Below are 25,693 nucleotides of genomic sequence, written 5' to 3' on the forward strand. Positions count from 1 at the left end.
CGAAAACAGTGGCTTGTGAGTCGGCTGCGAACCCCGGCTCGTGTCAGACACTCAAGATTTTTGCGAGGTTTATGAGCTTTGCTGCGCGCCGCACACACGTGGCTGTGGAGGCAGCACCCACGTGCAGCAGCACAGTAATCCACAGCAGTTTCTTGTGCTTTTGGTTAGTTTTCAAAGGTTCACCAAGGTTCAGGAAATATCTTATGTGGATATTTGCAGGTTATTCTTGAACTTGAGGATCAGCGTTTGAATCCCATTACCTCACAAGGAAACACCCTGGACAGGATGTTAGTCCATTCCAGAGCAGCAACTTCCAGTCACCAGTTAACCCGAAATGCATGTCTTTAAATGGCGGTAAAAAACCCATACAGAACACGCAAATTCTAAAAAAAATTAAAAGGGCAGATGTATAAATCTGAATCTGACAATTCATTAAGTGACAAAAACAGTTAATTGCCATTGTGAACTAAAAAAACCCAGCAGTGGCAACAAAGTAGTCGAGTTCAGTCAGAGTTCAGCGGGCAACTTGCAGAAATCTAAACGCCTCCCCTAAAAAACATCATTTCCTCTAGTCCATTGTTGTTTATTTCCTGAGTTGCACTGCTCACTAGACAAACAGCCCTGCTAATGTAATTCCTTGACCTGAGCAGAACAACAGAGCTCTCAGAAGATTTGTTTGAGTCAATTTAGTCTGAGGTCTGGAATTCAATTTGGTGTACAAAACACCAGAAAGTGCTTTGTTTGAAGCCACTGGGCGCGTTAAGTTACTGCGGGCTGCTCAGAGCAAGAAATGCACTTAACAGATTGCCCAGCTCTGCTCTCACTGAGACGCTTCACAATTTCCGATAATGGTCCAGAACTTACAAGTGGAAGCGCACGCAGGGAAGTCGGGAGCAAACCACACAGCCCCCTCCAAAACACAAATGCTAAATTATGACAATATCTAGCAGGAGTTTACAGTGGTACAGGGGGCAGCAGGCAGCATGGGGGTTAAAGCGTCTGCACTTGGAGGTCCCAAGTTCCAATCCTACCTCCTACTGTAGTCACCTTAATCAAGGAATGTACCCTAAATTGCTCCAGTGATAATTAACCAGTTGTATAAATAGGTAAACTGTTGCAGGGACTTTAACACTGTAAGCTGCTTTGGAAAAAAGTGTCAGCTCAATTAATGTGTGTAAGTGTAATGCTTTTGCAAATATAGCAAAATACCCAATAAATTCATGACATGAGTGACAAAAGCTGGTTATTGAAGGAGGCTTTAAAAGGAACTTGTTGAAATTCTCACTAAAAATCATTGGTTTTATATTAAAATAAAAAAATTAAAGGCTTAGCGGGTGGCACAGTGGTGAAAGTTGTTGCCTTTGGACTTGTGGGACCCACGTTCAAATCCAACCTCCTGCTGTCGTACCCTTGAGCAAGGTACTCAAAACCACTTGAGTAAAAATTGCTTAGCTGTATCAATGAGTAAACAACTATAAGCAGCTTAACATTGTAAATTGCTTGGAAGAAAAATCTCAGCTAAATTAATAAATGAAAAAATAATTATCAAATCACTACTATTGTTTTTACACATTTAGTCATGTAAAAGTGAAGTTCCTGGTGAACTGGTAGCATAGTGTAAGATCACGCCGAACAGGAGCGAAACATTTTTGCAGCTTGTTAATTGGCGACAGCTTGCTAGCATTTTGCACTGTCGGCCCCTAAAAAATCTCGGCGCAGATTATTTCATTGACTAAATTGAACTAATTCCATGTAGCACTTGGTGTCAAGAGGTCGACGAACATAAATACATGCAGTTGTATTTCTCAAGTAGTTCCAAATGATAAACAGTGGAATTTGTACACAGCTTTCTGTTGAGCGTTCTCATGCGGTGCAGAGCGGCATAGCTAGGTAGCTAAAGCCTCCTACTTGCTGAAAGGCCAAAATGCACTTGCCTGCCCACTGACTGATTCAGCAAAAGTGTAGTATACTATTCTTGGCTGATTATATTCTTTTTGTAAACTAAAATTATGGAAGTATGTGTTGTGCTTTTGGTTTAGTAGTGGATGAGACAGACTAAGTTGCCGTTTTTCAGTGGCATGTGGATGCCTGGCTATCACTCATGATCAAGATCACTTGCAGAAGCAATAGAAAATAATGCAGCGTGGCACACAAAACCATGACTGTTTTTACCAGAGCTCAGCACAGACTTTCAGAGATTCATCCCAGCCATGAAGGCTAAATCATTAGCAATGAAAACAAATGACATGTATTTTTTCAGTTAAGATATTCTAAAGACAAGCAGTGTACAGTGCTGTACACAAGGCTATGTTCAAGCCACAGAGGATTTACTGCACATATTATGTTCAGTAAAGCACCTCGAACACTTTCTATTTTAAAGAACTACCCTGACATGACTTCTGACACAATTTGCAAGGCATAAGGTGAACTATGTGAAGTTACGGTTCATCTGGAAGGCTACTGAGGTTACTCAGAAGGCTGGGTGAGGGTCTGGGAATTCTCCATCACACCATCATCATTGAATTAAAATACTGAGAGTAAAAATAAACAGAGGACATGACCATTGTGGAATGGTAGGGGCTGCTATACACAGGAACTATGAAAACCCATGAGGACATGTCCCACTGTATGTGACGGGCAAGAGCCCTTCCATAGGAGAAGCAGAGTGCCTCCTTTGGGAGGTCAGCTCACCCTGCTCCAAAATAAGCTTGCTCATGTCCATCAGATATATTTAGAGCGCCTTTCACCAAACAAAGCTTGAGTGGAAAAGGTCTGCATTCACAGGAGACTGCCTGGAGTATCAGCCGCAGCACTGATGGTGCTGGCCAAACATCCATCCAGTGCATAGAAAAAAAACCACAACCACATAATCTATTCCATAGCTCATACCAGTATACCTTTCAACCTTTCAGTGCGGAGGCTCTGAGTATAGCCAAGCTACAATCACCCAAAAATAAGGTGAAATGGCACCGATACATCAAATCAGAGGTTGCAGTCTATGCAGGGGCAGTGCAGGTGTTGAGTGAACTCTGCCAGTTTTACTATACAGTATATGCTTTGGAAATCAAAAAGAAACAGCAGATCATGAGAAAGACTATCAGTGAAAACCCAATGTGAAAAACTCAAAGTCAGAAGGAACGAACCATTCTGGGGTCCCCTGCTACCACAGCAGAGAGATGTGCTGCCTGGGGTGCAGAATTATCAAGAAACCATTTGGAAGCACAGGGGATGCCCATGTAGTAGTGGTGCATGCCAATGGAAGCAGTAACCGCAAGGTTAATGGCTGCTTCTTGCATGCGTCTGGGACTCATCTCCAAAGTCTCAGGCTGACAGTGACCCAAACTGTGAAATACTAAGAGGAAACTGTAAAAAGGTGGTTCCCACCAGGGACCAAAACTGTACCACCAATACCCCTTTCTCTTCCAGAAACTTCATTCTCTGGATGAATGACAGCTCCAAATTCTGAACATGACAAGCCACTTTGTCGGCCATATGTCTTGGACACTCGGGTGAAGAGAGGGGCTGAGCTGTCAACTGATCACCACCTGGTGGTGAGTTGGATTCGATGGCGGGGGAAAAAGCTGGACAGACCTGGCAGGCCCAAACGCATAGTGAGGGTCTGTTGGGAACGTTTGGCGGAGGCCCCTGTCAGAGAGGTCTTCAACTCCCACCTCCGACAGAGCTTCAACCAGGTCCCGAGGGAGGTGGGGGACATTGAGTCTGAATGGACTATGTTCCGCTCCTCCATTGTCGGTGCGGCTGTCCGGAGCTGCGGCCATAAGGTCTCCGGTGCCTGTCGCGGCGGCAATCCCCGAACACGGTGGTGGACACCGGAAGTAAGGGATGCCGTCAAGCTGAAGAAGGAGTTCTATCGGGCCTGGCTGGCTCATGGGACTCCTGAAGCAGCTGACAGGTACCGACGGGCCAAACGGAGCGCGGCTCTGGCAGTCGCCGCGGCAAAAACTCGGGCTTGGGAGGAGTTCGGTGAGGCCATGGAGGAAGACTTTCGGTCGGCCTCAAAGAGATTCTGGCAAACCGTCCGGCGACTCAGAGGGGGGAAGCGGTGTTCCACGAACACTGTTTACAGTGGAAGTGGTGCGCTGCTGACCTCAGCTGAGGATGTTCTCGGGCGGTGGAAGGAGTACTTTGAGGATCTCCTCAATCCCTCCAACACGCCTTCCGTAGAGGAAGCTGAGGCTGGGGACTCGGAGGGGGACTCGTCCATTACCCTGGCTGAAGTTGCTGAGGTAGTCAAAAAACTCCTCGGTGGCAAGGCTCCGGGGGTGGATGAGATCCGCCCCGAGTTTCTCAAGTCTCTGGATGTTGTGGGGCTGTCTTGGCTGACACGCCTCTGCAGCATCGCGTGGAGTTCGGGAACGGTGCCTCTGGACTGGCAGACCGGGGTGGTGGTCCCTCTTTTTAAGAAGGGGGACCGGAGATTGTGTTCCAACTACAGGGGGATCACACTCCTTAGCCTCCCTGGGAAAGTCTATGCCAGGGTACTGGAAAGGAGAATCCGACCGATAGTCGAACCTCGGATTCAGGAGGAGCAATGCGGTTTTCGCCCTGGCCGTGGAACACTGGACCAGCTCTATACCCTCACTAGGGTGTTGGAGGGTTCGTGGGAGTTTGCCCAACCAGTCCATATGTGTTTTGTGGACCTGGAGAAGGCATTCGACCGTGTCCCTCGTGGCATCCTGTGGGGGGTGCTTCGGGATTATGGGGTTCGGGGCTCGTTGCTACGGGCTGTTCGTTCCCTGTATGACCGGAGCAGGAGCTTGGTTCGCATTGCCGGCAGTAAGTCAGACCTGTTCCCGGTGCATGTTGGACTCCGCCAGGGCTGCCCTTTGTCACCGATTCTGTTCATTATTTTTATGGACAGAATTTCTAGGCGCAGTCAGGGAACGGAGGGTGTCTGTTTTGGTGGCCGCGAGATCTCGTCTCTGCTTTTTGCGGACGATGTGGTCCTGTTGGCTTCATCAAGTCAAGACTTGCAGCGTGCACTGGGGAGGTTTGCAGCCGAGTGCGAAGCGGCGGGGATGAGAATCAGCACCTCCAAATCCGAGGCCATGGTTCTCAGTCGGAAAAAGGTGGATTGCTCCCTCCGGGTTAGGGGGGAGTTGCTCCCTCAAGTGGAGGAGTTTAAGTATCTTGGGGTCTTGTTCACGAGTGAGGGAAAAATGGAGCGGCAGGTCGACAGACGGATCGGTGCGGCGTCTGCAGTAATGCGGTCATTGTACCGGTCTGTTGTGGTGAAGAGGGAGCTGAGTCGTAAGGCGAAGCTCTCAATTTACCGGTCGATCTACGTTCCTACCCTCACCTATGGTCATGAACTCTGGATCATGACCGAAAGAATGAGATCGCGGATACAAGCGGCAGAAATGAGTTTCCTCCGCAGAGTGGCTGGGCGCACCCTTAGGGATAGGGTGAGGAGCTCAGTCACCCGGGAGGAGCTCGGAGTAGAGCCGCTGCTCCTCCGCATCGAGAGGAGCCAGTTGAGGTGGCTCGGGCATCTGTTCCGGATGCCTCCTGGACGCCTCCCTGGGGAGGTGCTCCGGGCTTGTCCCACTGGGAGGAGGCCTCGGGGCAGACCCAGGACACGTTGGAGAGACTATGTCTCCCGGCTGGCCTGGGAACGCCTTGGGGTTCCCCCAGAGGAACTGGAGGAGGTGTGCGGGGAGAGGGAGGTCTGGAGTACTCTGCTCGGACTGCTGCCCCCGCGACCCGGCCCCGGATAAAAGCGGAGGAAGATGGATGGATGGATGGATGGACAAGCCACTTTTTGGTAAGGCAAAAGGAGAGATTGCTGAAAATGATCTGCCAAGGGCAAGATGGGATTGGGAGATTTCACATATATGAACAATGTATACTCCTTTACTAGCAATGAAAAATAAAATCACAAGTCATTTCAGCGGACGTGGACAGGACAAGAAATATTTCGAAATCCGGAATGAGGAATATTTCGAAATTTCAAAACCTTCACCAATATCTTAATAATTAATTAAATAAATCAAAAAAAAAAAAAAAAAAGAGAAATTGTGTCCCAAAAGTACTATTGTTCCACAACAGCTTGAAGTGTAAATAAAAAAGATTTGATGGGGTGCGCTGCAACTAAGTTGTGCCAACTGTTTCACATCATAGTGAACCGTGTCTCTTTGCAGTCATTAGCACGGCTTGGATGTGGCTCTGAAACACATTATCGCCGTCTCACTGATGCTTCATTCCCCAAAACTTTTACCAATAGTGCACTTTTATAATTTTTTGGTCTTCTTTTCCAGACAGCAACTGACCACTGAGACCTCAGGACACACAATTCAGACTGAAATAAACAGAGTACATGGAAAGTGAGCTAATGATTTGAACATTCACAGGTGTCACTTGAGACCAAAATTTCTGAGCATCCAAGAAATCAGCTTCTTCCTACAATAACAATTATGACAATTTTATCTGGAAAAAATACAGTGGAAGGTTTTAATGCCTCAAACTCAGGAAAACACATGAGGAAGGGCATTCTTTCCAATTTGAGCATTACAAGAAGCATTGATTACATGCTTATTAAATCATGTAATTTGTAACTATTTATATAATAGTAATACCAGAGATCCCACTAAACACAATTTGCGCTGGTCGACAGGGCTAAAACAATTTCATACTAAGAATCAAATAGAGATATTACAGGCAATACAAAACTGCTGATAAGCAGCATTATATTTTGTACAAATTGTTTTTCTTACCAACTTTTCAGTTTCCACCCAAGTCCAACCTACGTATGTCCACATTTCAGTTAATGATGAAATCAAGATTGGACACAGGCTGAGTCCTCATGGACCTCATATAGAGCCCATGTGAGTCCTAGTTTACAACTAAATTAGTCCACAAAGGGATTAAATTGCTTCAGGATGTTAGTTGTTAAGGAAATATTTTCTCTAGTGTGTTAACAGCCACTATGTGTTTGGATCTTAACAGACCACATAAATTCAAATATCCTTTTAATTTATTAGTGTATACATACATTGGACCTTTTGTAACTGAATGGTCATGTACAGAGTATTACTTCATAGTACATTTTATTCAGTCACAAACCCTCCAAACAAGTTCCTGGCTAAGTGAACATGTTTTGCACAATTTGCCATAATACGATATCATACGTGAGACACTTTTGGCTTTTCTGTTATGATCCACAAACTTTGTTTTTGCCCAGTAATTACATTTTTAACCAACCCAATGTCAATACATACCACCTAACAGAAAAATACAAATGAAGAAAGATATACACTGGGCTGGAAGGAAATACAATTAGTAGCCTCAAATTGTCTCATGCTAATATAACAGTTGCTTAGGTGCTTAGCACAAAGAGCATTTCTTACATTTTTTTTTTGCATTTTACAGATTTATACAGCTGGATTTTTTTTTAAAGTTAGGTATCGATGAAACAAATGGTATCCTGGGGCTTGAAGCAGAAACATTTTGCTCAAAACCTCAGGCTATTAACTACTATGCTGAATTCCATACAGATCCATGAGCAAGAAGTGCTGTCATTGCTGTCATGAAGACCGGGGTGGGAGGAACCAGGGTAAGGTCTTCCAGGGCACTACTAAGGGACCATTGCCTCTTCAGTGTCCATTCACAAATTCTCACTGTCACATCAATAAAACAATGTTCTTAATGAATACGGTTTTCAGTCCTGCATCACTTGCCAGCAAATGCCAGTATTTACAGGTTACAAATGTGATGCTTTGGAGCACATGGAGAAATGTGTTTGCAAAAACTGAGCCACCCCCACAGAAAGCCTGGGATATAGGCGGATGCAAGTGGGACCAGACCTGTTCCCGAGCCCACGGTGACTCCTTCTGCAGGCTCTCAAAGGTAACACCTTCAGAGCTCACTCATTCTATGTTTACACTGTGCTCTGGGCACGGCAACAGGATGGAAAACCACTGTCACGTCAGCATGTTTACCCACTTTGAATATGTACCAATATCTAATGTCACACGTATAGCCTGTGACAGACATCTGTGTTGTATTATTAGCAAGAAATACTTTCACTATTTTACATGTGTGCCCCTTATTTTTTTTTTAAATACTTAGATATGTTATGAATGTTATCCCTCAAGATTTCTTCAATGACAATTTAATAACATTTTTGATATTCAAACACCATAATCTGAATTTATAGAAAGAGCAGGAGGTGGGCTTGAGATGACCAAGGATGGAAATTAATTCACTGTAGATAGAGCAAGTAATAATCTTGTCCTTTTTACCCTTTCCAAAAATTTTGGAAAGAGAGCAGGGAGACTACAGTAAAAATGATGCAGGTAGCAGTGAAAGGTGAGCTTCAAGTGATTAACACATACAGATGTGCGGAAATTATACCAGAATCAACATGAACTCCTAAGGCATAGATTCATGTAAACTAAAATATCCATTTCCATTTTCTGTTGTCTAGAGTAGATCATCCTAACAGAATTATACACTGATATGCAAAAAAGGAACAAAAAAAAGAAAATCACCCTAAATTTGTAAACAGATTTTGACCTCTCAATGTTTATGAGGAAACACAGGGAAATGTGGTACAGCAGCACCATGCAGGGAACTTCTTGTTCATTTTGCACCTTGACTTTCAATCAGAAAAACTAAAATTTGCTTAAACATCCGAGATACATATACAACAAGGAAAACAGCCCAAAAGACTGTGGGCAAATCAGGCAGTCAGCCCAGCTCACCAACATCGCAGCCATCAGAGAAACAAGATTAATTATCAGCAGCACTATCCCACTGTAAGCAATGAAATATATTTCAGTGTGGTTTACACCAGAAGTTCCCTCTGTAAACATGTGGATGACTGAAGAGTTTAAATTTATGCTACATGAAAAATTGATGTTTGATTTGCATGATAACTCTAATGAATCCTGGAATGTCTGGACATCCTTCTAGAAGTTATAAGAAAGTGCTACATGATCACATCTGTGATATATGGTAACCTTTTGACCTTCCGCTCTATACGGACCTGGACATATCTGCAGTTTCTTGGTATACTGCCTCTACCTGCATGTTGCTGTGACCCTGTGCCGTTCATAAAACTAGTTTAAAAATTATCAGCAACATTTTGGAGAGATTATGTCAAGAAGGAGAAGCCACAGTACCTGAAGAGTCCTCTCCAGCCACAAGAAGCTTTGCGTCACACTCTGAGGGGGTCAACAAAGCAGCGAGAGCTCAGTGAGCTGCCGAAAACACGGTAGAACCGGAAAAGCAAAATGTACAACCACATGAGCATCTTCATACCTGGTGGCACTGTTCACAGCAAGCTCCATACACACACAGACACATAGGCACAAAGCCCACATGGGACTATAGTGCAGAAGACCAGAACTGGAAGAAGGCTCTACCCAAGTTCCTACAGGGCTCCACAACCCTCCCATCTCATTCCGTCACCCGTCTCTATATCCCCTGCAGTGTTAATCTGTTCTGACATCAGTGTCACACTGCCAGAGCCAGGGGGACAGGATCTGACAGACGTCGTCCCCGTCCTATCCCCTTAACCCTTCTAATCCAATCCCCAAGCCAGCCATAGCGAAGGATCCACACACACATACCTAGCAGCACTCACCGACGGGACACCTGTGCTCATCACAGCCCTGCGGCACCCAGTACGTACCGCTTTGTGTGCTGCATCGCACGGCTTTGCTAACATCGCAGCAGATGCTCGTCCACAATGCGAGCTGTTCCTGTTAAGGCTGCTGAATACATCTGTTATGCACATCACATTCATGCTCTGAGATCTTACTTCTGCAGGCACCCTGAGAAATGCATTGTATAAAGGGCGCTTGAAACTCCAACAGTTAAAGTTTGTGAATTTCCATTTTTGTAGTAAAAAATACCATTCAGTGTTAGAAATATGAGGCAAGAAGGTGACATACTGGTTAAAACTGCAACCTTGCACTCAAAGGACCGAGGTTTGAATTCTGCTTCCTTGACCATGGTGCTTAACCCTGAACTGATAGACTAAAAAATTATGCAGCTATATAAATGGGTAAATTCCTGTAAGCAGCTTTATGCTGCAAGTTGATCTGGAGAAAAATGTCAGCTAAATAAATAAATGTAAATACAATTAAGATAGAACACCATGTATAGTGAGACCATTAAGCGTTTATGATAGATCTGTAGATAAGTTGTGCAGGGAAAGTTATCCATGGAGTAACAGATGAGTTGACTCTCTGTGGATGATGTGTCCAGGAGCTCTTGGCATACATTCTCCATCCACCATGCTCTGTCATACGTACCCAGAGGAGTTGTGCAGCAATGACTGTAACAGGCAATACTTTCATTAATTAAGCTGACAAAATTTGGGGAAAATAAGACAAGGTGTCAAAATGAACAGCACTAAAAAGAGAACTTTTAAGGACAACAGGGTCCAAATAAGATGGAGATCTTCCTCCTTCTGCCTATAAAGAAACACATCCCATTCTTCTCCCAAGATTCAAGTCCAGAGACTGAGATGGCTATTGCAGAACATTGATATTGTGCATTGGATACAGAAAAAATAGATAAACAGTTAAAAATACCACTAAGGACTGTCAGGACAACAACCAAAAAGTTTCAAAAGTCTGGAATAGCTGCAAATTTGCCAAGAAGAGGATGTATGTACACATTACGCTCACGCACAGTGAAGAAGAACCCAACGATCACAGTTTTGGATTTACAGTTCTGCCTGTACTTCACTATCTTGTTAAGATACTGGGCCAAACAGATCAACAGTGTGTTCCACTCCTCCAAGGAACTGAAGGGGTGTTGTGATGTAGCTCTGCACCTCCTAGCATCAACACTACAGCTGCCTGAGAAAAATCCAAGACACACAAACAGATGCGCATCCTGGAAGGTGCTGCACCTCACAAAGCACAGAATATCCACATGACTGCATCAAGGGTGACTGGTATACGACCACCTGGCACGGTATGGGGATGGAGGGGGGGGCACTCAGTGTCATGGCATCACACGAGGTGTGTTTGATCAATTTACCACGCAGCGCTGAAAAACACCACGTTTCATATTCCTTTCATATTCGTCCCTTCTTCCATCTTCTACCAAGGAGGGGACATAAACATGGCATGTTATTCTTTGTCCTCCTGAGGCAGGCCTGGCTATGCGAGAAAAGAGAAGAATACTGATACATTTTGCAAAGCTGTAAAGCTCTCTCTCAGCACCCACTCCCACCCTAAAAGCCCTCGCTGTGCCAGCAGCAAATCTCAGCAATCATTGCTGGAGTTGAGCGTTAACCCTGCAAAAGTGGTCCCGTCCACCTGCTGCAACCCATTGCAACGGAGCCTGCCCTTCGGGGGGAAAAAGGTCACAGAGGTAGAGAGGAGGACAAGATCTGGGTGGGACCCTTACATCAACAGATCACATTTTCTGCTTGCATCTACTTCCCCAACCTTCCCAGTAGCCCCTGATGCACATCCCAAGGAGCATTCCCCAAACCCGCAGTCCTCACAAATATTCCACGCTTGAAAGTGGACAGATTAGACAGAAATGACCGCGCAAGGGAGTAATCACACGGAAAATGCAAGTCTGAAACTGTTTGGCTTTTCCATCTGCTTTACTCGCCATGGTAACACAGCCAGATGGAGTAGGCAAAGTGGCACAGAAGCTGCCCGCTGACAAAGGTGTGACCCACTGCCCACAGCAAAGATGCGGATCATGGCTATAGAGGCATAGCACACATCCTCACTACATGCAGGTCATACAATCTTTCTCTCAGTCTCAACTCCAAGCATGTTGTCACACGAGCTCTGTTGTGTGACAACAGCACCCGCCTGGAGGTGAGCATGACAACACAGGCTTAGACAGAGAGGGGGTCCACAGTATCCAACGTGCACAGGAAAATAATCTCCAGGGGGATCGGCTGAAATAATGAGAACAGGCCCCGCCCCTGCAAAACTGTCAGCAAGTGCAGCACAGGGGAGGAGACAAGTGGTTTGCATTGGGTTCCCATTCCATGTGGTATATGAGCAACAAGCGAGACCCACCTCCCACTCTTGCCCCCCCCCGCATGGGACAAGGTGAAGTGACAGTGATTAAGGTATGGAGACTGATCACAGTTACCATCTGCAGCCAGAGGGTGGGAGAGAGGGCGTCAGATTGGGCACCACACCAACACACAGCACCTCAACACACATTGCCGCTAAGTGTAACACAAACAGCACGCCAACACATAGCAGCCCACAACACCCCAGGCCAACATACATCAGTACATTATAAATCAGCACTTAGTAGAGCAATACTGTAACCAGCCAAAATAAAAAAGGCAATACATTCAGATCAATAAAAAGCCAGAAAGAAACAGTTAAAATTTAGGTCAAATTCACCTCCTCTCAGCAGTTTTCCTACCTCCAAAAGAATTCAGTTTAAACTACCGCAATCCCTTAATTCATTAAATTAATCCGTTCCTGACAATTGCTTGGATACCAAAATACTGAATGGCGAAAGCCTATTTCCCAATATTTGGAATAGAAAAATGTGTTCCCAAGCCATCTGAAAACCCTAAACAAAATTTTCTCAAATATTAGTAAAACTGCGTAAATCACCTATATAACTATAAACCCATATTTTCAACACAAAATAAAACACTTCAGGATTACTGACAACTCAATGAGGTCATTAATGGGTGTGTTTCAGGACAGTACATTTTGGAAACTAAACATTTAAAAAAGAAATAACTAAAATAAAAATATTTAAAACAACAAGTGTATACAGAAATTTGAAATAAACAAATAAGGCAATTTATTGTAGCAAACTGTTACAGTAATCAGCAAGTGAAAAGAACTACTGATTGTGAGTTGTGGTGGGTGGAGGAGGGAGTAGCCTTGGCAGTCATTCTTGCGCTGCCACTGTACAAATGCATGGAAACAAAGCAAAAACAAGACAGAGAACCAGCAAGAAACAGCTGATACGCGAGCGATACACTTGCACAGTGAATTACTGCGCTTACACTTCACTCAAGCAATGTGCAGCTTTCAATTTTTTTGGACACACTTCAAATAAATTTTGGTATACTGATTCTGTTCCACAAATCAAAAACTGGTATCAAAAACTGTTAGGCTGAAATTTCAGATAAGAGAAAGTTTATAAATCGAGGGATGCCTGTATTACATAAACACTGAAATAAGTACAGTTAACTTTTAATATTGCAATGCCTCAAAAACCTCAATGATTTTGATCCCTACAATGATCAGCTATAATAAATCATGTGAAAAATTATAAGTTAAATGTGAAACTTCAGCAACTATGACCTTTTTATTTTCAAAGACATTGTTTAATCATAAAGGATTAGATTTTTTGCAAGTTGATATTTTATCAGTACTTTATTTTCCTACACCTCCTTTAGGGCAAACAATGCCTATAATTACAATGAAAATATCTATAAGTTTAATACGTGCATTCAGTTCTGTTTTTCTGAGAATTATAGCAATAATTAAACCAGCCATTTCCAGTTGTGGTGTAAAGAAACTGAAGAAACCAGCAAGATGTTTATTCATTTGCTGATGCCTTTTTCCAAAGCAACTCACAATGTTAAGCTACTTACAATTATTTACCCATTTATACAGCTGGCTAATTTTACTGAAGCAGAGTAAGGTCCTTACTCTATGGTACTATAGCTGGAGGTGGTATTCGATCATCTGACTTTTGGGTCCAAGGGCAGCAGCTCTAACCACAACGCTACCAGCAGTCACAAAAGTTCTCTGTAATTTTACCTCTGCAAAAAAAAAAAAAAAAAAGAGGACAAAAAGGGCCTCAAGTTGTATTCTTCTAACACAAAGAGCAATAAAACTGCGATGATGCAAAAAGCCTACACTTCCTCCTCTTGATTTATTGGCCAGTTGCCCTCCTCTGTTGTCCAGCTCCAGGAAAGCATGCATCAAGTTTCAACGTGATCTCACCTGCTACTGATAAACAAGTCACTGCTCCATATACTATTACACCAGCTTTGCACAGCTGTATCAGTGAAACCAACCAAGAACAGTTGGAATAAAATTCGCAGCACTGAGAAGAAATGGTGCTTTCATGCGCACTACAGGCAGGAAACACCATCCTCCACACCTGACTCACACAGTTTTCCCCTAGTAACACCAGCAGCACGGCAGTACAGCAGGCCAGGAGGATGCACCAGACAGCACCAAGAAGCCAGGGTCCATCAAGCCAACAGAAACTGTCATGATCCCCTAATATGACAAGTCAAATGACCAGTCAAACTTTCATCCTACGTACAGGGTGACTTCATTCACACACAATTCAGGCCTCTGGTGGTATCTCAGACAAGGTCAATCTTCTGCTCGAAGATATACCTAACAGAATCATGGCCACTTTACTAAATAAGCACCCAACAGTTAATTAAAGGATCTGCAGATAAATGGAAGATCACTTCAATATAACTACACTGTACCTGAGTTTTCCTTCTTCTCTGAAAGATAAAGCCTTAACACGTTTTAACCCCTGCACCCTTACGCAATAATAGGGTTCAGAACTCAAGAGAAGCTGTTTTGTTGCGTTGGAAATGTCGGCGCAAAGCCACTCACCTCCGACCTTCACTCCCAAATCAGGTAAGACTGAGGATTCATGAGAGGAGGGAAAATGGTATAGGGCAGCATGGTGGCACAGCAAGTAATACTGGCAGTCAACACCTGGGCTGTGTAATTGGAGTTTGTTTTCCCTGTGTTCACGTGCATTTCCTCGAGGTTCTTTGGTTGCTGCCCACAGTTCCAAGACACGTGTTTTAAATTAACTGGTGGATTGCCCGTGTGTGTGTACACTGCTCCGTATGAATGTGGGAATGATCTTAAGGAGTTTACTGCAGTCTATCTAGCACTGTAAGTCACTTTGGACAAAGATGTCAGCTAAATGCTACAATAACTTTTGATTTGGAGAAAAGCATCTCCTAAAGGAATAAATGTAAATGAGTGGTGCTGATCTACATGCCACTGCATGAACGAGGGGGAGAGGTTTATGGCCAAAGAACATGATACCCAGAGCATCCACAGGCACCTTTTCAAATAAATGGGCAAATTTCATTGAATGAACAAATGAAAGAAACTTTATTAGCCCCAGAAGTTTAATTCTACTCAGCTGCAGCAGCATACAATATACAAAATACATACACATATATGACATATGTACATAAATGCCAAATAAGATAAATACGTAGATAAATATGTTAAGTAAATGAATGAGCAAGTAAATAATTAAGCATATTTACATTAGTGGGCAGGCCAAAGTGAGGTGATGAAAGGTGTAGTGAGGTGGCACAGTGCAGCTAAGTACATTCTCAATGACATTTATTCATTTCTCTCAGCTAAAACAGCCAAGGCTCCCTTCAGCCCTGCACCTTTTTAGGCAATTGAGCAGGTACCTCACCACCTACTGGCTGCTGCTCATCCCTGCTGTACACCGTGAAAAACTGAGGGGCAACACGATGTTATACCTCAGTGATGGACTTCCACGGGTCAGCGAGGATCTGGCATAACTGCACCCACAAACTCGCCTCCAACCCTAAGGCATGCAGATCTGCAGGCACTGGAAAAAGCTGAGATATTTACCTCTTTTTGACACATTCATCAGCAATGCCAGTCCAGTCTAAAGATCCATGTGGAGCCAGCATCCACCTTAACGTCTTCCCCGCCTTGGCTGTGTAGAAGCCTGTGGTTCCATATCTGTCTCATCCCTGGCCAGAACTGTCTGTTACTGTTGTTGTGGTTGGTGATCTGGTCTCAGGCTCAGAAGGAGAAGATCGCAAGCGCAGCCTCTAAGCACTCAATGTAAAAATGTAAAAAGGAGTGACAGAAAAAAAATCAGAGATTCTTCTCTCTTCCTTCATTTTTTAATCTACCTCCCTCAGAATATTTTTTTCCCCCAAATTTCCTCATCCACCCCTCCTCCTTCGTCTCCACCTCTACTGGAACTATGAAGCCGAGTTGCCATAGAGATGGAAGAGGCTGCACTGTGATTGGCCAGTAAGGTAGGCGAGTGTGATGAAGCATCAGCAGGGACAGCCCACATGTAAATCAGCGCGTTTTCCCTCACTCCCTCTCTCTCTGTTCTGCTTTGTTGCAGCTGCGTCGGCCCGATTCAGGAGCTCAGCTGGGGTAGATGTGCATGGCGGCATGCGTGCGTCTGTAAACATCCCTCAGCTATCTGCCGCTACAGCTGCAGGAGCTATTGGGCTGTGGACATGTTCTCAAAGCGGCATGCACCGCCTCTGGATGTGTCCACAGCAGAAGGAGCAGGGCACATCAGCGCAAAGATCAGCCCACTGCGCAAGTCCACATGCATCGCTGCACAATGTCCTCAAGACAGCAGCAACACGTCAACCCCAAAGATGAGTTGACTGCACGACAGCAGCACAGGAGTATGTTTCCCCACATACCTGTTTACCACCTGACCCTACAAAATACGAATGCAGCACAAAATTATTTGTAGCTACCTACAGCTGTCCAATCTTAATAATGGATGGATGGATGCCCTTTTATTTTTTTTTTTTTTTTTAAATACTGATATTTATTTAAAATTTTTTTAAAGTTGTAACCTATACAGCGGGTGTAGAAAATGAACACTACACGAAAAAGGAGTTTAAAGTAAATAAATCACATTACAGAACCAGTTACAAGGGTCAGTGATATTAGGCTGATGGCCACTTAGCATTATGTGACAGCTATAAAAGTACTCTGAAATTAGCACTGTGATATGTGAGTTTTCAAAGCAACATGAGGAAACTATCAGAGCTCCAAAGAGGCCAAACAGTCAGTGCCCAACAGGTACCAAACAGGCAAAGCGGTCACAAAAACTGCTAAATTACTTAATGCCTCAAGAGAAACAATCTCAAAAAGTGTATATGCATATGCAAAACAGGGACAAACTGTACCGGCAAGGAGGAATAGTGGCAACAAGTTGAAGTTCATAGATAGACACTTGACAAGATATTTGCTAAAGGCCACAGAAGTATAGTCTCAAAAATTACCATGTAATTGAATCTCTGTGACCCAATATCTCAGCAAAAACTGCATAAGCTTTGTAAAGCTGGAATTAATAGCAGGGCTGCCATTCAGAAACCACTTGTATCCAAGGCCAATACGCAATGTTGCATAATCTGGTGTAAAGAGCACAAAACCTAGGTCCCTGAGCAATGGAAAAAGTAATATGTCTGAGGAGTCATCTGGACAGGTTTACCTTCGGAGAAAGCCAAAGGATGCCTTTAGCAATGTCTGTTGCTAGCTTTTAAATGTGGGTGGAGATCCTTAATGGTATGGGCAACCATCTCGTGGGAATCATTAGGTCCAGGGACTGTTCTTCATGATCGTATTACGGACATGGAACATGAGGCCATTTTACAGGACCAGGTTCAATCAATAGTGCAAACACTGTTCCCTCACAAAGTTCCAATATTCCTGGATGATAACGCCCCACAAAAAACCAAGATGAAATCAAATGTTTTCCATGGCCTCCCCAGTCACTACATATGAACATCACTGACTGTTCACTGGACAAAATGCAAATTAGATTTTCATCCCCTTCACCCATCAAAGAACTGGAGGCTTTTTTTCTTGAAAAATGGTGCAATATCCCTCTGCACACGATTCAGAATTTGTACGACAGCATTCCAAGGAGGACTCAAGCTGTTCCGAGGGCAAAGGGTGGCCCTACTCCTTATTACAGCCTTGATATTAATACATTTTGTAGGTGTTAGTTATATTGTGCACTCCCTATATATTAGCAGTAATGAAAAGAATTTTTTGAGAACTGGTTGCGATTTCTGCCTATAGGGGACCCTGCAAAACAGGTGATGAAACTCATGTGGTGAGAGTTTGTAAATTCTGTGAACATCCTACAAATTGTCCATGCCCATAGTGTCAACAGACACTTGACGGTTGTAGTACTCCGATGAGTTTTTGCCCTGGTGAGTTGAACGCATTGCAGGCTTGCATTAAGCCCTGACTGTAGGTGCTCTCCAGCGTGAAGCACTCGGCAGCAGTGAATGCGTGAATGGGAACCTGACCGTTCGTGACAATACAGTGCACTCGCCCGCTCTTCACACCGTGCCATTGGCGGCAGCAGGCAAACGATCCACTTTAGCACATTCACTGATGCCACTCTTTATTAGCCACCAGCCTGGATTGACACAAAGTAAAAAAAAGTAAAGGGAGACCACAGGCCAAAATGTAAATGCATATGTGTGACAAAGCACTCAGTACAGGCTCACACGGGTGACTCTCACAAGATAGGCAGCAAAAAAGGGTAAACATCTATGTTGCTTAGTGCACAAAACGTTGCAAGTTGCCTTGGCAAAGGCATCGGCTAAAGAACAATGTGTGTGATGTCAAAAATAATACGGGATAGAATCCGTCCTCTTTTTTGCAGACAGTGAATTTCTGCTGTGTAGAGTGGTGTACAGAAAACACAGCATTCCACAGAAAGAAGATCATATCATCAGTCCAACATGGTGGTAGCAGGGTGATGGTATGGGGATGGTTTGTGATGAATTCTGGTCTGTATCAGAAAATTCATTTTTGAGTTAATACTCAAAAACCTACCAGTGTTTCTAAATTAAAGCAGTTCTTGAAGGAAGAATGGACTAAAATTCCTCCACAGCGATGTAAATGGCTAATATGATGTGTCTGGTTGCAATCGTTGCAGAAAAAGGTGGCAGTTACTTTTTCACACAGTAACACTTGGTGTTTAGGTAACTTTGTTCATTAAATGAAAATTAGTTTTTAAAAGTATGTTACTAGTAATATTAGATACAGGCTGAAAACATGAAAATATTCAGTGTCAAAAATGTTCAGTAATAAAAGAAATTAGAAAGGGGTCAAATACTTTTTCATGGCATTATACAATGTGTTTTACCTTACTGTAGATTAAGTACATTTACTCATTTTGCAATTTTCTCGAAATGTATAATGATTACTATGCAATATTTAAACAACAGTTTTATACAAGGTTACTTACAAAGCTATACACATCACAGTAAACTACCAAGTACCTGTACACCAGACAAATGTCTCTCACACACACACACACACACACACAAAATGGGCCATTTAAAAAGTCACCAGTTCACCTGAAACTGGTCTTTGGACTGTGGGAGGAACCCCACATCAGGAAAGGGAGAAAGCGTAAAGTCCATACAGTCTGAGTCATTATGAAAAACCCACTCCTAAACCCACAACTCAGGAGAAATCATTAATTTAAACACCTTTACAACAGTGTTTGATGAAATTATTGGCTGTTACAAATGATAAAACAGGAAAAAAAAAAAAAAAATACTGCAGTTGTGACAATTGTTATTGTTAGCAATTGTGGCAAATCTTTAGAAATGCAGTATATTACAAATTTTCCCCCCCCCCACTGTTCAAACTTCTGAACACTAATATTATATAGTGTACACAGGTGTCAACAAGAGGCCAACTGGCACCATTTTTACTGCAAATTGTGACGAAGGACTGTACTCCACCTAGTCACTCAGAGCTACAACTGGTGTTACAGGTAATCCTTTCGGATGAACAATCAGAAAGCTGGCGGTACATCAGAGATTAAATATATATCCACAAAATCCCCCACAAACCAGAACAGACAGCAAAGGTAGTTCATATCCCGATTAACACACTGCTGGTGCTTCAGTCATGTGTAACGGCAGAGCTCAAGAACAGGACACTATTGAATATAAGGACCACTTCTGTATTGGGGGAAAAAAAAAAAAACATTTGGCACTAACCTTAATGAATAAACAATAATGCACTGAGAAATAAAACATACCAGGTGGTAAGTGGATGTAGAGTTTTTAATCAAAATCTCACTAGAACATGTCTTTATCATAGTCCAACAGGATTCTTAAGGATTTTCGCTTGTCCCGGAGAACATTTCTGCAGGCGTGACAGGCCTCAGCATCTCTTCTATCTGACAGCTGACGTGAATGACAGTTCTATTAAAGTGCCACCGCGGCTGCTTGTCCGTACAAAGTATTTCCAGTCCAATCTCAGCCCACAGGCACACCACAGGGGCCCTGAATACTGACGTGAAAGCTACAACACAATGCACATAACCACAACACAAGGCACTTTCATGAGAACAAAGGTGGTGCAAGAGGAGGGCAAAACACCGTGTGGGGCGAGAGCTCTTCCACCTCCCTTCGAGCTACAATCCCAGAACTCCAGCAGTAAGTCATGCCAAATCACAGCCCATGTCAACGTCAACACGTGCGCTGTAATATTACCTTCAGATGATTAGCCAACACTTTCAGATATTGTGACCTATGCCTTTACCCAGATACACAACTGGAAATTTAAACTAAGAATTAACAGCAACAGCAGAACATCAGGTCTTTGGTTTGTCAAACCTGGGATCCCAAGGCTGTGCCATTCAACACTATTTAACCTCCTATATATAAATATCTGTCACTTTCACCCCTTTTTTGGGGCTTTTTATCGCCACACATCGATGTGTGTAACTGAAATGCCTTTGCTCAAGAACGTTCACCGGTGCAAGTGACTAATCCCTCCATACTAAACATTGTTGAGTTACTTGGCCAGGTGGTGATGTTCACCCCGTGTTGCACTTCACAGCTGGTCCACACTGATAGGACCACTTGCTGTTCTACTTCTAATCTGCAACAGCGGGTGACACAGGGGTGAGCACGGCACGTGCTGACCGGCGACTGGAGAAACGGTGTACTCACAATCGGTTGAAAAGATCATGTCCTCCACAACATCGGAGTCCAGCATCTGGGGAGGAATAAATAACATTAATCCATGCACTTCAGGACTCTAATTACACAGTGTGCATGTTAGTCACAAACAGAGCAGCTGTTAACAAAAAGGCCCCAACCAAAGACTTTCTGTACTTAGGCTATGGTGTAATTACTGCCTAACTGCTGGAAGTAAAGCCCCAAATGTGGAAAAACAACAGAAGATGGACTGCATGCGCTCGTTTTATTCGTCCGGAGTGAGACGAAAGCCTTTCATACACGACTATCAAGACTCAAATGACAGAGCTGTCTGCTGTACAGGGAAGGTTTCAGGCACACAGCCCTAACTGAAGAAGATATAAACACAATGTGGAGGGGTTTACATACAACGCTGGAGAGTGTTTATAGACTACAGTGCATTATAAAACAACAGTGCTAGCAATATGCTGTTAATACAGCATACTGAACCGAAATGCTCATTGACATATGGCTGTTTCCTTTCAGGGCACAGAGGACAGCTCTCAAGTGCTGAAAGGCCCTGTCAGCACAGCGACTAAAGCGGGACGTCACAAGATTTCTCCTTCATCAGCCAGTCTCCACATCAAATGGCAAAACACATCGTTACGACGCAATCCATGCACGCGCCAACTGCCACTCTTTCCCTTCACCGGCTCAACAGCGGACTCCACTTCTATCTAGTCCTACTAAAAAACACCTTCACAACATACTGAGCAAATTGTCACCTTTCAGTCACACTGCACGATGATATAAACAACAGATGAAGGGCTTTAGATACAGACAAGGCAACTGCTGAAGCAGTTTGTCAGATACCACCATGTTTGTTGGCACACACACTAGCAGCTGTGCATAGAATGGATGGGAAACACAGAGGAGATCATGGCAGGTGGCGTGATATTGGTGTATGGAGATGTTCAGGAGATCAGGAGAGAAATGGGTCTGAAAAGGATGGCTTTCGAGAGCCTTCTGAATGCTGAAAGGGATTCAGCAGTTCCGAGGGACAGAGGGAGCTCATTCCACCACTGTGGCAAGCTCCGGAAGATTCCTCTGGTTTGAAGTCTGGGTCTGCTTAATTAGCATTGTAGCATCCTTATCTTGACTGAGAAATGGGCCGGGATGCACCTGCATTAACTCCCTGTCCACCACTTAATGACTCCTTTACCTTTTACTGTGTGCCTCTTTTTTCTTGTTTTTGGACTCCACAAATACCATAGGGAGCTTATGACTGACCAAAGCAGAGAAAAGCCACGCTATTGTTTTCACACCTTATCGGACTGTTTGTTTCTGTCCCAAACTTGACTGGTGAATAAGTGCCAATCTTTCAGTTTATTTCCTCCAATGTGATCCTTTTTGATATAAATACCTGCCTTAGTTATGGGGACACCCCGAAGCACTTGACACATTCCTACCGCTGGCAGTACCCTGTGCTGCACTCTGGCTGAACCTTGACTAAACCAATAAAATATTTGACTTTTTTGCTACAGGGGTTGTTTATTTCTTCCACAACACATCAGAGCCAAAACTGAAGATCTATGGACCGCTCGTGTGTAGGATTACGGAGTTCCGGGATGGAGGAAGGTGGAGTTCTTGGTGTGGTGTTGGGGCTGATGAGGTCTAGTAGATGTTAGAATGCAGGTCCTTTGTCTCACAGCTATTCAGGAATGTAGCAGAACTATCCCTTAACCAAAACGCCGTCTTCAAAGTCCAGTATTTGTGCTGGAAAGGGTGGAAGACAGGAGCTAGGACTTGTGCAATGGTTTGAAAAAAGTAATGAGGTGTACCAGTCATCAACACACTGGTGACTTGCGAAAGAGAGAAATAATGAAAGGGATGATGAAGACATAAAGAGAGAAAAAGACACAGCAAAGGAGAGACAGGCATGGAGAGGGAGGGTTTTTATGTCCACTAATTACTTTATGCTCCGTTTAATTGTTTTGCTTCTGCATTTTGTATGTGTTTATGTCCACCGGCAAATACAACATATTTTTTAATTTCAGTTTGAAAGATGGGCAAGACAACGAGAATAGATGGAAAAAGAGAGTGAGGGAAAGAGGGAGAGAACAGTTTATTTATAGAGCGAGCGCCTGTGTGTCTCTCCACTTGTTCATTTTTAAATTACAGTGATAAATCAGCCACTAGGGGATTTGAGCTAAGAGTGCCACCACTCAGGGCTATTAAAACACTCATTTGGGGACTCGAGCAGTGGGGGGTGGGACAAACACAGCCCAACAGAACCATAAAGCCTGCAGTTGATGGATCAGTGCATTTTTTCCGGGTAGCATGTGGTTAAGGAACTGTCACCAAGTGGTAGCTGGTTCAAGTCTCACAAGGTGCCTCTACTGAAGGGGACCAAAGCAGCAAAAAGTAGACTCGAGCTTGGGATTTGACCACCATCCTGAGATCATCATCCCTCCACAATGAACGGTTGCTGAACCCCCTCTGGGGTAGCAGTGCAAGACTCATGGGCGGGGTTGAGGCTGCACAGCACCTTGTTTAACAATCTTAATATAAGTAAGCTGACTAATCCTTAAAGTACTGGCAGAATGAGGAAACTGCAGCGGAACTAGCTGTACCTAATAGTACCCAGAGGTCACAGTATGACTTTGACTGTAAGTTTGTTTCAATCCAACAGCCAGGGTGCCTTTAAATGGACCTGTCATCATTATATAACCACAGAAACTGAAGCACTATTGCAGTCGCTTGTAATTCTGTCCCCACTTTGCTGTCATGTCCAGTGCTTGTGAGGTGTGTAGGGCCCACACGGGGGCAAAGTGGTTAGAGCTGTTGCCTTTGGACTTGAAAGACCCAGATTTAAACCCCACCCCAGGCTGCACTACTCGTGATCAAGGTACTTACCCTGAAATACTTGAATAAAAATTAAGGGTAAATAATCATTAGCTGCTCTGGAAAAAAGAATCCGCTAAATAAATGTCACTTAGTTACTTATTCATTTGGAAGATGCTTTTCTCCAAAGCGACAAACAATGTAAAGCTGCTCAGATTATTTATTTCTAATTGTAGTCATTTGTCTTGCATTCGTAATGTTTATTTTTCCTATTTCTAATTAAGATAAGGTCTCACTCTGGTTTCCACTCATTTGTCCTCACAGCAGGCAGCGCTGAACCGATGCCGAATTAACTGTCTGCTGGATGAGACTCAGGCACTCACTCCCTCCACAGAGGAAGATGTCAGCGAACAACATATACCCAGCAAGGGTGTGGGATGGATCCCACTGGACGGTAAAGCGTGCAGCACGAGGACACATGAGCATAGGTCTCAAGAAGAGGGTCAACAGGGTGTCCCGGACCCACACGCTCGCACAGCCCACAGTGGGTTACCATCGACCTACTACTAATAAACCACCGCTGATGGAGTCCACAAAGACCTCCCACAGGCATGAGTCCAAACAGGAAGGAAGATTGCAGCTCTGCTGCTCAGTGGGGAGCCTAAAAAAACGAGAACTCAACTCAGATACAACTGAGTTCCAGCAATCCTAGAACGCAGATCTGCACAGCGAGTAAAAGTTAAAAGTGAACTGTCACACTTAATACTCAACTGTCTAATAGTGAAGGACTTGTCATGGAGGTCCTGGAGGACAATGGCAGGCACAGCTCCTTCTCGATTCTGCCAGTTTAAAAAAAAAAAAAAAAAAAAAAAAAAAAAAAAAAAAAAAAATGTTCCATGTCAATCCTAATCAATGTATGTGTATTTGACAGCACCGCTGGGGTACACAAACACACAAATGGAGAGGGTGGACTTACGGACAAAAATAAAACCCATCAAAGTTGAGAAACGATAGGAATAGGACTTTTAAATCAACATTTTTAAAATGAAGGTATTAGAGGAAACCTTCACATATTCCTGAGGCTCAGGATTACAGGTGCTCGTGCTGCAGTTAGATGCAAGACAATACTGGAACTAGAGTGAAACTAGATGGACAGCACTGGGACTGGCCAAGCAGGGCAGCTACAGAGCGATGTCTGTTAGGGTCAAATCATGGTCAAGTGGAACAGTCAGCGCAATGCCACCTTGCACCACTGATACAAGGGGATGTCCAGGGTCATAAGGATGTAGGGGCCAAGTGGATTCCTCAACCCTTCAGATTCCTGGATGACACCCTGCTTAACTGCATTTTCCATGCAAGTTTTTTAGCATATAATTACATAGAAGAGTAGAACACAGAGCGGTTAAAGCTCACAGCTGGTAGCATGTGTGAAGGAGATGGGCTCAAAGGTCAGTGCACACACAGCACAGCACACTGTGGAACTATAACCATTCAGATGGGCCTTGCTCATCCTCTTGGAACAGCTCAGAAAAATGACAAATTAATGTTCACCCATTAAAAAAAAATAAATAAATAAATAGAAATAGTACTAGCAACACAAATAATGAGGAAATGGGGGTAAAGGGAGAAGAAAAATGTGTTATGTATCAGCAGTTCTTAATGTGAAGCTCTTCAGATTGAACTTAAAATGGGGAGCAGTGTTGATATTCTGGATTCGATCTTGAAGGAGTTAAAAAAAGGGAGAAAATTTTAAGCCTTCAAAAAAGTGTGTGTAAATTTAGGGGCTGTGATGCACTGACCTCATAAAATCACTTTAGAAAATAAAACGTTTATGATGAATTTCAAACAGAATGTATGAGTTTACTGTATTTCCCCTAGACATCATACACTAAAAAAAAAAAAAAAAAAGCTTTTCCATTACAGATGATCAAGGTTCTCTTAACAGCCCCAAAGGACAACATTCAAACTTGAACAAGTTTTCCTCCTTTTTGTATTAAAAAAGTACATGAATCTGCTGCATTAAAATACTCAACATACCGACTTCACGACCCTTTCGTACTTTTCTCATGACAAACAGGAAAAGTAACTGACAGCATCGGAGTTACACACCTCTTACATTTATTCATTTAGCAGACGCTTTTCTCCAAAGCGATCTACATCTCGGAG

The 25,693-nt window shown here is 43.6% G+C and overlaps 1 protein-coding gene across 8 annotated transcripts in view; it reads right to left on the reverse strand.

Moving 5' to 3' along the window:
* pitpnm2 (phosphatidylinositol transfer protein, membrane-associated 2) overlaps positions 1–25,693 on the reverse strand; it is a 96,854-nt gene that overhangs the window by 47,194 nt on the left and 23,967 nt on the right. For 6 of the 8 annotated variants that reach the window (XM_029257292.1, XM_029257306.1, XM_029257302.1 and 3 more), the window contains exon 2: positions 20,717–20,762. The exons of 1 other annotated variant lie outside the window; for it this stretch is intronic. The gene's annotated coding sequence lies outside the window, so the exon portion shown is untranslated. Of the gene's footprint in view, positions 1–15,587; positions 15,839–20,716; positions 20,763–25,693 lie in introns of those variants that run through there. One more of the 8 variants, XM_029257280.1, reaches the window with a different exon arrangement.

This window comes from Scleropages formosus, chromosome 1 (genome assembly GCF_900964775.1).
Source record: "Scleropages formosus chromosome 1, fSclFor1.1, whole genome shotgun sequence".
NCBI classification, from domain to species: domain Eukaryota; kingdom Metazoa; phylum Chordata; class Actinopteri; order Osteoglossiformes; family Osteoglossidae; genus Scleropages; species Scleropages formosus.